The 11,571-nt window shown below is 49.7% G+C and overlaps 1 long non-coding RNA gene across 1 annotated transcript; it reads left to right on the top strand.

The window, feature by feature from the left end:
- The first annotated feature begins 409 nt into the window (after nucleotides 1-409).
- On the top strand, nucleotides 410-11,385 carry LOC140717778 (uncharacterized). Its single transcript, XR_012096604.1, has 2 exons — nucleotides 410-577; nucleotides 11,042-11,385. It is a non-coding gene; the product is annotated as an uncharacterized lncRNA (long non-coding RNA).
- The last annotated feature ends 186 nt before the right edge of the window (nucleotides 11,386-11,571 follow it).

The raw sequence follows: 11,571 nt of genomic DNA, 5'->3' as shown, positions 1-11,571 counted from the left end.
TTTGACAATATTTTTCCATAACGTTCTGTTTTCATGAAGGGTTCAGTGATCCAGATGCAACGTTATTTCACCCCAAATTATAAAAGATTATATACACAAGATTATACAAAATACAAACATTAACTATTTATAAGACCCAAGAGTCAAATTAAAATGTGAATATTACTGTATGTAAGACATTCAATTCCTGTGGGTGTGGGGAGGGGGGGGGTCACTATTCCCGGAAATGCCCCTCTGTACCCACTCTGTTACAATGCTCGCAATTTCTCAGCGGCTCCACTGATTGACAGGTCTCCCGGCCCCGCCTCCCGAGCTGATGGACACCGTCACGTGAATATGCGTGTGAGCTGATCTGTGACGAGTGACGTCATTCATGTCCCACCTTCACCGACGTCGTTTCCAGGGGAACGGTCCGGGGCGGGCGGTTAGTCCGGGATGGTGGGCACGGGGTTGTAGTAAAGTGGAGTCGGTCTCTACTTTGGGTTTCGGCTCCACTGTGGGAATCGGCCTCTCCTCTTCCTGCCCACGGAACAGTGAGTGTCTGTCAGCGCCTCACCGCACCGGCTCTCTGCCTCAGGTACAATATTTCAACCATATTTGCACAGTTACATGGATAGGAAAGGTTGAGAGGGACACGGGCCTAATGCAGGCGGATGGGACGAGTTCAGGTCGACAACTTGGTCGGCGTGGATGAGTTTTACCGAAGGGACGGTTTCAGTTCTGTATAAATCACTGACTCTATTCTGGGCGGTTCAACCAGGGCAGGATGTACACAGTGAATGACAGGTTCCTGAGAAGGTTTAATGAACAGAGACTTTGTGGGTTTCTGCCCCCACTCCTCTTCCGGCAGCTGATTTAGGATAGCAGCTATTCTCTGTGTGAAGTGTGTACCCTTCAGATCCCCTTTAAATCTGTCTTTAAACTGTTTTGTACAATTCTAATGAGAGGCAGTTATTTGGCTGATAAGGCAAGTAGAACACACAACCCTGTCTACCTGTGATGCCACATACAGGGAACTGTATATAGCTGTGCGTGATGGGGAGCATAAATGTGATGGGCCAGAGGGTTTATTTCTATCCTGGACAACCCTGGCAACAGCAGTCCTCCAGTGCAGTGGGGTTTGTTACCTTCATTCTCAGCTGTGGGCTTGTTCCACTGAACCCCTTATCCTCTGAGAAGATATTTGCACCCCTCCTTTGTGACCAACCTGTCCGCCATCTCTCCTAATACTAACCAGTGTTCTTCACCAAATTCCCATTTAAAAGTCCTGTTACTGGTGCACGGGGAATGGATGCATTTTGGTAGCCTTTTGAGGGGGTTGGTTCACTATTAACCTTAATGCATTAATACCTTTGTCCAACAGAAATCCATTGTCCTGGGTTCTGAGTGTTTTAGGTAAGTCCATCCTGAAGTTCTGTGTTCCAGGGTCCCACTGAACTTTCACAGTCACTGGTTTCTGCATGTCTATACTGACCATCGAGAATCTGTCTCCACTAACTCAGCACTTGGTCTGTCTCCTACCCTGCCCTGGTGATTCAAATGCTCAGTCAGATGGTCCTTAAATACCAGCCTGCACCACCCCCACAGGCAGTGTGTTCCCAATTGTAACCACCTTCAGAGGAGAGAGGACCTCAGGTCCTCTGTAAACCACACATTTCTCTTGTTAAATTTATGTTGCAGACACCTCATACTTGTGTGCATTAAATTCCATCTGCCAGAGTGTTCCAGATTGTAACTAACTTAATTTTGCCAGCTGGTCCACATCCCACATCAAGTTTTGCTAGCCACCTTTGCTGTCCATTGTACCCCTAATCTTGGTGTCATCTGCAAACTTGCTGATCCAGTTTACCACGTTCTCATCCAGCTCATTTATACAGATGGAAAACAACAATGGACCCAGCACTGGGGAGGTAAACCAGGGCAGGATGAACACAGTAATGACAGTTTCCTGGGAAGTGTTCATCAACAGAGACTTTGTGTGTTTTTGTCTCCACCACCTGCTCAGGCAGCTCATTCGGGATACCAGCTGTTCTCTGTGACAAATATTTACCCTTCAAATCCCCTTTAAACCACCCCCCTGTGGTCTATGTTCTGCTGAATCCTTTGGCAACTTTCCTCGATCCATAACTGCACCAATTTCTGTGTCTCTGCAGACCAACAAATCAGCCCTCCTTCATTTTCATCCAAATCATTTCACAAAGAGTAGAATTCCTTGTGGGCCCCACTGTTCACAGGTCTCCAGTCAGAATCACACCCCTCAACCATTACCTTCTGTGTTCTCTGAACAAGATAGATAGAGATAGATAGATAGATACTTTATTCATCCCCATGGGAAATTCAACTTTTTTTCCAATGTTGTAGCAAAACTAATTACATACAATACTTAACTCAGTAAAAAATATGATATGCATCTAAATCACTATCTCAAAAAGCATTCATAATAGCTTTTAAAAAGTTCTTAAGTCCTGGCGGTTGAATTGTAAAGCCTAATGGCATTGGGGAGTATTGACCTCTTCATCCTGTCTGAGGAGCATTGCATCGATAGCAACCTGTCGCTGAAACTGCTTCTCTGTCTCTGGATGGTGCTATGTAGAGGATGTTCAGGGTTTTCCATAATTGACCGTAGCCTACTCAGCGCCCTTCGCTCTGCTACCGATGTTATACTCTCCAGTACTTTGCCCACGACAGAGCCCGCCTTCCTTACCAGCTTATTAAGACGTGAGGCGTCTCTCTTCTTAATGCTGCCTCCCCAACACGCCACCACAAAGAAGAGGGCGCTCTCCACAACTGACCTATAGAACATCTTCAGCATCTCACTACAAGCATTGAATGACGCCAACCTTCTAAGGAAGTACCACTACCCAGCTCTCATCAACTGAATTTGTCACTTAAAACATTCGGCCAAGTTTGCAAGAGTTGACGCCCATGCAAAGCGATATTGGCTGCTCTGAAATTGTTTATGCTTTTTCAGATGCAAGCTGATCCTATCATTAAATATCTTTTGTCCCTGGCCTCGGGCAGAACAACCTGACCTTTTCAGTCTGGCCCTGCGTCTAAATCGTTGTCCGAACATTGGGTTCAGTCGCTTTGATACGATTTGGGGCCTGGTCCCCGCCACCTCGATTTAGCCTGTACCTGACTTTGCCATTTCAGCCCGGAGTTTAAATCAACTGTACTTTGGGTCTTCCTCACCTTGGTTTTGCCACATCAAATTGCGTCCAAGTTGAAAGGAAAGTTACAGGCTATTTGTTTACCAGAATAAGAGATTCACTGGTGTCACTTTAAACCAGAACCAGTGGAGATAACTCTATTTAACTTAGCTCACCACAGAACTGTTTCCCACAATCTATCACTTCACTTTCAAGTATTCTGCATCTCATGTTCTCTGTTTATTTAATTATGACTATATTGTAGCGGTGTGCTACACGCAGCGCTGAAATAACGCCACGTAGTCGGTGAGCTGCAGTTGCAAAAGAGGTTTATTCAAATTGGCGGCCTCGCTTTAAAGCCTTCCTGTTCCCGCCCTCCCCGGGCGGGAATACTATATTCACTGTCCCGCGTGCGGGCTTTTCCTCTTGCTGGTGAAGCAGGCTTGGCGCCCTTTTTGGGACCGGCCTCAATGCCGGCACGCGCCACTTTGTGAGCCGGTTCGAGTGCGCTGGGAAGTGGGTCACCTCATAACCCCCACCCCCAGAACCGGCGATACACCCCCCAATGTCCTCAGTCTGGGTCGGACTCTGTTTGGGAGGTTTGCCTCTGCGCCGCGGTGCCTGAATCTCGACCGGCTGCGCCAAGTCCACATGGGCCGGTCTGAGTCGGTCCACTGTGAAAACCTCCTCTTCCCCCCCCCCCCAAAGTCCAGTACGAATGTGGACCCGTTGTTTCTGATCACCGTAAACAGCCTCTTGTAGGGCCACTGCAGCGGTGCCCAACGTCCGCCCTAACATACAAAACCAAACGTACAATTTTGCAGGTCTTTGGGTACGCAGGTCGGGTTCTGCCCATGCTGTGAAGTGGGTATGGGGGCCAGGTTACTGAGCCTTCTTGCGTAGTCTGTCCAGGACTGCTGCGGGTTCTTCCTCTTGTCCCCTTGGGGCAGGTATGATCTATCTTGGGACGACCAGGGGTGCGCCGTACACCAACTCGGCCGACGAGATGTGCAGATCCTCTTTGGGCGCCGTGCGGATTCCGAGCAGGACCCAGGGAAGCTTGTCCACCCAGTTAGGTCCTCTCAGGTGGGCCATGAGAGCCGAATTCAGGTGACGGTGGAAACGCTCCACTAGTCCGTTCGACTGTGGGTGGTAGGCAGTTGTGTGGTGCAGCTGTGTCCCTAAAAGGCTGGGCACAGCTGACCACAGGCTGGAGGTGAACTGGGCGCCTCTGTCAGAGGTAATGTGGGCCGGTACACCAAACCGAGATACCCAGGTTGCAATCAGTGCTCGGGCACAAGATTCGGAGGTGGTGTCGGTGAGCGGGACTGTCTCTGGCCATCTTGTGAACCGGTCCACAATAGTCAGGAGGTGTCGCGCTCCTCGCGACACTGGCAGGGGGCCCACGATATCCACATGAATGTGGTTGAAACGCCGGCCGGTGGGGTGGAACTGCTGCGGCAGGGCTTTGGTGTGCTGCTGCACCTTGGCTGTTTGGCAGTGCATGCACGTTTTGGCCCATTCACTGACCTGCTTGCGGAGTCCGTGCCAAACGAACCTGTTGGCTACAATCCGGACAGTTGTCCTGATGGAGGGGTGCGCTAAGTTGTGGATGGAGATGAAAATGTGCCGCCGCCAGGCTGCCGGGACGACGGGGCGGGGTTGGCCGGTGGTGACGTCACAGAGTAGGGTCCTCTCACCGGGCCTGCAGGGAGGTCCTGGAGCTGCAAACTGGAGACTGCGGTTCTGTAACTAGGGATCTCCTCGTCTGCCTGCTGCGCCTCCGCCAGTGCTTTATAGTCTACCCCCTGGGACAGGGCTTGGATGTTAGGGCGGGAGAGGGCGTCCGCCACAACATCGTCCTCTCCTGAGACATGCAGGACATCCATCGTGTATTTGGAGATGTAGGACAGATGTCGCTGCTGGAGGGACGACCAGGGGTCGGATGCTTTCGTGAACGCAAACATAAGAGGTTTGTGGTCTGTGAACACGGTAAAGGGCCTACCTTCTAAGAAGTACCTGAAATGCCAGATTGCCAGGTATAGCGCCAACAGTTCCTAGTCGAAAGTACTGTATTTGAGCTCGGGTGGACGTAGGTGTTTGCTGAAAAACACCAGAGGTTGCCAGCGACCCTCGATGAGTTGTTCCAGCACCCCACCGACTGCCATGTTAGATGCGTCCACTGTGAGAGCGGTAGGGACGTCCGTTCTGGGATGCACTAGCATCGTGGCATTTTTCAAGGTTTCTTTGGTTTTAATGAAAGCGGCGGTGGACTCCTCGTCCCAGGTAATGTCCTTGCCTTTACCCGACATCAGGGCGAACAGGGGGCGCATGATTCAGGCAGCTGAAGGGAGGAAGCGGTGGTAGATATTTACCATACCCACAAATTCCGGAAGGCCTTTGATTGTGTTGTGTCGGGGGAAATGATGGACCGTGTCTACCTTGGTGGGCAGAGGGGTTGCCCCGTCTTTAGTAATCCTGTGGCCCAGGAAGTTGATGGTGTCGAGCCCGAACTGGCATTTGGCCGGGTTGATTGTTAGGCCGTATTCACTCAGTCGGGTGTAGAGTTGACGAAGGTGGGACAGATGCTCCTGACGACTACTGCTGGCTATGAGGATGTCATCCAAATAGATGAAAGCGAAGTCCAGGTTGCCTTTCCCCGCGTCCATTAACCACTGAAATGTCTGTGCGGCATTCTTTAGGCCGAACGGCATGCGGAGAAACTCGAAAAGGCCGAACGGGGTGATGAGTGCCGTTTTCGGGACGTCGTCCAGATGCATCGGAGTTTGATGGTATTCCCGGACGAGGTCTACCTTGGAGAAGATCCGTGCCCCGTGCAGGTTTGCTGCAAAGTCCTGGATGTGCGGCACAGGGTAGTGGTCCGGTGTTGTAGCCTCGTTCAGCGTGCGGTAGTCGCCGCATGGTCTCCAGCCCCCTGTTGCTTTGGGCACCATGTGCAGTGGGGAGGCCCATGGGCAGTCGGACCGCCGTAAGATCCCCAGTTCCTCCATCCTCTTGATCTCCTCCTTCGCCAGTCGGAGCTTGTCAGGGGGAAGCCGTCGAGCACGGGCGTGGAGGGGTGGTCCTTGTGTCGGGATGTGGTGCTGTACGCCGTGTCTGGGCATGGCTGCTGTGAACTGCGGCGCCAGAACCGATGGGAAACCCACCAGGACTCTGGTGAAGGCGTTGTCGGACAGCGTGATGGAGTCCAGGTGTGGGGCCGGCAACTGGGCTTCACCCAGGGAGAACGTTTGAAAGGTCTCAGCGTGGACCAGTCTCTTCCTTGGCAGGTCAACCAGTAGGCTGTGACCTCGCAAAAAATCCGCTCCCAGGAGCGTTTGGACTACGGCGGCCAGTGTGAAGTCCCACGTGAACCGGCTGGAGCCGAACTGTTGCCGCACCATATGGGTGCCGTAGGTCCTTACTGTGCTGCCGTTCGTGGCCCGCAGTGTGGGACCCAGTTCTCTGTGGCGGGTGTCGTAACTTGTCAGAGGTAAGATGCTGATCTCGGCTCGGGTGTCAACCAAAAAGCGGCGTCCGGACTGCTTGTCCCAGACATACAGGAGGCTATCCCGATGGCCAGCCGCTGTAGCCATCAGCGGCAGGCCCTGGCGTTTCCCAGGAACTTGCAGGGCGGGCTACAGCGGCAGGCTTCTGCGCCCCACAGCTGGTGGTAGAAGCACCATTGTCTGTTGGTCTCCTCACCCCTGCCTCTGGGGTTAGTGGGCTCTGCGGCCGGGCCTGGTCTGGTTTGCTGCTGGGAGCGTCGCCTGGTGATCTGTGCGACGGACGCCCCACTCTCCTTTGCTTTCCGCAGCATGTCTGCACGGGCTGCCACCTTCCAGGGGTCGCTGAAATCCACGTCTGACAGCAGCAGGCGTATGTCCTCGGGCAGCTGCTCCAGGAACGCCTGCTCAAACATGATGCATGGCTGTGACCTCCAGCCAGGGACAGCATCTCGTTCATCAAAGCCGACGGTGGCCTGTCACCCAAACCATCCAGGTGCAGTAAGCGGACAGCTCGCTCGCGCCATAACAGTCCAAAAGTTCTTATGAGCAGGGCTTTGAATTCTGTGTATTTGCCGTCCTCCGGGGTTGACTGTATGAACTGCTCAACCTGGGTGGCTGTCTCCTGGTCGAGGGAGCTCACCACGTAGTAGTAACGTGTGGCATCCGAGGTTATGTGCCGAATGTGGACTTTGGCTTCTGCTTGCTGGAACTATAGGTGAGGTCGCAGCGTCCAGAAGCTTGGTAGTTTTAACGAAAATGCATGAACAGATGCGGCGTCGTTCATCTCCGGTCTAAATATCGTTTGGGCCGTCGGGGTCACCAATTGTAGCGGTGTGCTACACGCAGCGCTGAAATAACGACACGTAGTCGGTGAGCTGCAGTTGCAAAAGAGGTTTATTCAAACTTGGCGGCCTCGCTTTAAAGCCTTCCTGTTCCCGCCCTCAGTCCCGTCCCGCGCACGGGCTTTCCCCTTGCTGGTGAAGCAGGCTTGGTGCCCTTTTTGTGACCGGCCTCAATGCCGGCACGCGCCACTTTGTGAGCCGGTTTGAGTGCGCTGGGAAGTGGGTCACCACAATATTATTATTTTCTCTCTTGTATTTACACAAGTTATTGTCGTTTGCACATTGGTGATTTAGCCACCCTGTTGGGTGCGGTCTTTCTGTTGTGGTTCTTGGATTTACGACATAGCAGCAGAATTAGGCTATTTGTCCCATCGAGTCTGCTCTGCCATTCAATCATGGCTGACCCTTTTCTCTCTGTGCAGCCCCACTCCCTGGTCTTCTTGCAAACTTTGATGCCATGTCCAATCATGAGCCTATCAAGCTTGGCCTTAAATACACCCAAGGACGTGGCCTCCACAGCAGCCTTTGGTTATAAATTGCACTAATTCACCACCCTCTGACTAAAGAATTTCTCCGCATTTCTGTTTTGAATGGACAGCCCTCTATCCTGAGATTGTGCCCTCTCGTCCTAGACTCCCCCTCCATAGGAAACATCCTTTCCACATCTACTCAGTCTAGGCCTTTCAGCATTTGAAATGAAATTCCCCCACCCCTTCCTTCGAAATTCCAGCGAGTACAGACCCAGAGCTATCAAATGTTCCTCGTATGATAACCGTTTCATTCCCAGAATCACCCTTGTGAACCTCTTCTGAACCCTTTCCTGTGCCAGCACATCTTTTCTTCGATGAGGAGGCCAAAGCTCATCACAATACTCAAGGTGAGGCCTCACCAATGCCTTATAAAGTCTCAGCATCACATCCCTGCTCTTGTATTCTAACCACTTGCTGTGAATGCTAACAATGCTTTTGCCTTCCTCACCTCCGACTCTACCTGCAAGTTATCTTTAGGTTGGTCTGCACAAAGACTCCAGGTCCCTTTGCATCTCAGATTTTTGGATTTTCTCCCTATTTGGAAAATAGTCTGTACATGTATTTCTACTACCAAAGTGCACGACCATGCATTTTCCAACATTGTATTTCCTTTGCCATTGTCTTGCCAATTCTCCTAATCTGTCAAAGTACTTCTACAGCCTACCTGTTTCCTGAACAGTACCTGCCTTCTTGTCATCTGCAAACTTTTTATTCTTTCTCTTACTTCTAATATTTGTTTATCTATGCACTTGTAGTGCTACTGAGACACTGTAATTTATCTATTTGGACTTAGTTTCTGTGTTAATCCACATCCATCAATGCCACTACTGACCTTTCACTCTTCTCCTGAAAGAGAGCCTGATGATCCATGTAACAAAAATCCTCCATCCTGCACCAGCTTGTTAGCCACACATATAACTGTACCACCTTTTTCTTTCTTCCCTCACTAGCAGGTGACATTGGGATTACCCCCCTCCTCACCACAGTGTTTCTACTTAATTTTTTCCCCAACTCCCTAAGTTCTCTTTGCAGGACTTTGTCTCCTTTGTTAGAACCAATATGGACACGGCCTCTGTCTGCTCACCTTGTCCTTTCAGAATGGCCTGTACTTGTTCAGTTACATCCTTGGCCCTGGTACCAGGGAGGTAATGCACCATCCTGCAGTCTCTCTCCTTGCCACAGATACACCTGTCTGTGACCCTGGCTAAAGAATCCCCTGTCACTGAGGCTCACCGAGAACACAGAACAGTACAGCACAGGAACAGGCCCTTCTTCCCATGATGTCTGTGCTGAACACGATGTCAAATGGAACTAAATCCCTTCAGCCTGCGTATAATTCATGTGCTTCAATTCTCTGAATATTCATGGCCTTATCTAAAACCCTGTTAAATGTCATTATCATATCTGCTTCTACCACTCCCCATAGCAGCCCAAACCCGGCCCTCAACACTCTCTGTACGGAAACAGAAATCTTACCTGCACTGAAATCCACTTTTAAATTCTCACCCTGGCATTTTAAAGCTGTGCCTTCTGATATTTGATATTTCTACCCTGGGGAAGTGATTCTGACTGTCTACCTTGTCTACACCTCTCATAGTTTTATAAACTTCTGTCAGGTCTCCCCTCAGCCTCCTTCACTCCCGGGAAAACAGTCCCAGTCAGTCTGATCTTTCCTTGTAACTCAAGCCCCCAGTCCAGGTAACATTCCTGTGAATTGTTTCTGCATCTTTCCAGCTTAATCACATCCTTCCTCTCGTGGTGACCAGAACTGCACAGGGTACTCCTGGTCTGGTGTAATTATTGATTTGTACAACTGTAATGTGATGTCCCAACTCCTCTCAGAGCCTTTGCCGATGAAGGTAAGCATGTTGTGCACCTTCTTCACCACCTTGTCTACCTGTGTTGGCACTTTCAGGGAACTATTTACCTGTGCCTCAGGTTTATCTTTTCATTAACACTCCACAGGACCCTGCCATTCACTGGGTATGTCCTACCTGCTTTAACTTCCCAAAATCCATCATTGTGCATTTGTCTGACACTGTAACTACACTGCTCTGTTTCTCTGCACTAATGCCCCAGCAATAAGTAATGAACCATTCACCTCTGAACCTTGGTCATATATGGTCTTATGAACCCCTCACTGCACCCGTGTCTATTTTGTTGTGCAGGCAACACCTTGACCCCTCTCTGTTTCTCTCAATTACAATTTATCTCCACATAAATAGTAGGGAATTTTGATTTCTCCTACCACATGCCATCACACTTCAGCACATTAAGCTCCATTTACCAAGTATCCGACACCAGCTTCCCCATATCCTGTTGTAGAGACCAAATGTCCAATCAGAACATGCCCGTACCACATTCCCGTCATTGACAATTGGGGAGTCATCACTCTCTGCTCCTCCTCCTTGGAATGTTGGAGAATGACCATGTTATATGACAGGCACCATTGAGCTGGAAAGAGTGCAGAGGTGATTTACGAGCATGTTACTGGATCTCAAAGGTCTGATTTGTGGAAAGTGTTTTGGATGGTTTTACTTGGAATGGAGAATGAGTGGCGATATTGCAGAGGTGTATAAAATTATAAGAGCCTGGGTTGAGTCAAAGATAACAATGTTCTTGCCAGGGTTGGGGAATGAAGAACTGGAGGGCATTGGTTTGAGATGAGATTTAATAGGAACCTGAAGGGCAACTTTTCCACACACAGGCTGGTCAGTGTATGGAGTGAGCTGCCGGGGGGAGTGGTTGAGTCAGGTATGTTTAAAAAAAGTACTTGGACAGGTAGATGGGAAGGAAAAGTTTTGAAGAATGTGGGCTAAGGAGGAGGATAGCCTTGCTCTTAATGTGGTGATGAGGGGGTTACAGACCACAAGCTCAGATGGGAACTTTGGTCAGCGTGGACCATTTGAGCTGAAGGGCTCATTTCTGTGCTGTGTGAATCTGACTGTAAACCCTGTTGACTTAGTACAATCACATTAAACTTTTCTAAATGACTTGTTATTTCTTCACAGATTATTGACTCCAGTACCTGAAGTGAAGTTAACTGGACTACAGTCACCTGGATTTTATCTTCCACCCTTCTTCAACAATGGTTTTCAACTCCACTGGGACCTTTCTGTAACAGTGAGTTTTGACGGACTTCAGTGTCTCTACTTTCTCTCCAGACTTCCTGTGAAACCCTCCAGTGCAGGTCGTTGGGACCTGGAAATGTTTGCATTTAGTCCCATTAGTTTCTCCCTCCTGATGGTGATTGTTACACATTATGGCACAATGTTGAAATGTCACTGTTAGATATCTTTGGGAAGTTTGCTGTGTCGCCACTGTGAACACTAATTAAAATTATTGAGTTAACCTATCTGCTTTTTCCTTGTTAATTTTAGCTTTTGTCTCATCACTGGTTCCTGGAAAAATCCTGATCCTCTTTTCTACTGCCAACCCTTGCCTCTTTTTATGCTCTTTGATTTAATATTTCCCTTGAACTCCATTGACCACAGAATGTTCTTTGCTCTCTGTGATCCCTCTGTAGAATCGGAATCAATGT

The sequence above is a fragment of the Hemitrygon akajei genome, chromosome 28 (assembly GCF_048418815.1).
Source record: "Hemitrygon akajei chromosome 28, sHemAka1.3, whole genome shotgun sequence".
NCBI classification, from domain to species: domain Eukaryota; kingdom Metazoa; phylum Chordata; class Chondrichthyes; order Myliobatiformes; family Dasyatidae; genus Hemitrygon; species Hemitrygon akajei.
Note: the sequence above shows the minus strand (reverse complement) of the source record. Positions and strands in the feature narration are given on the sequence as shown.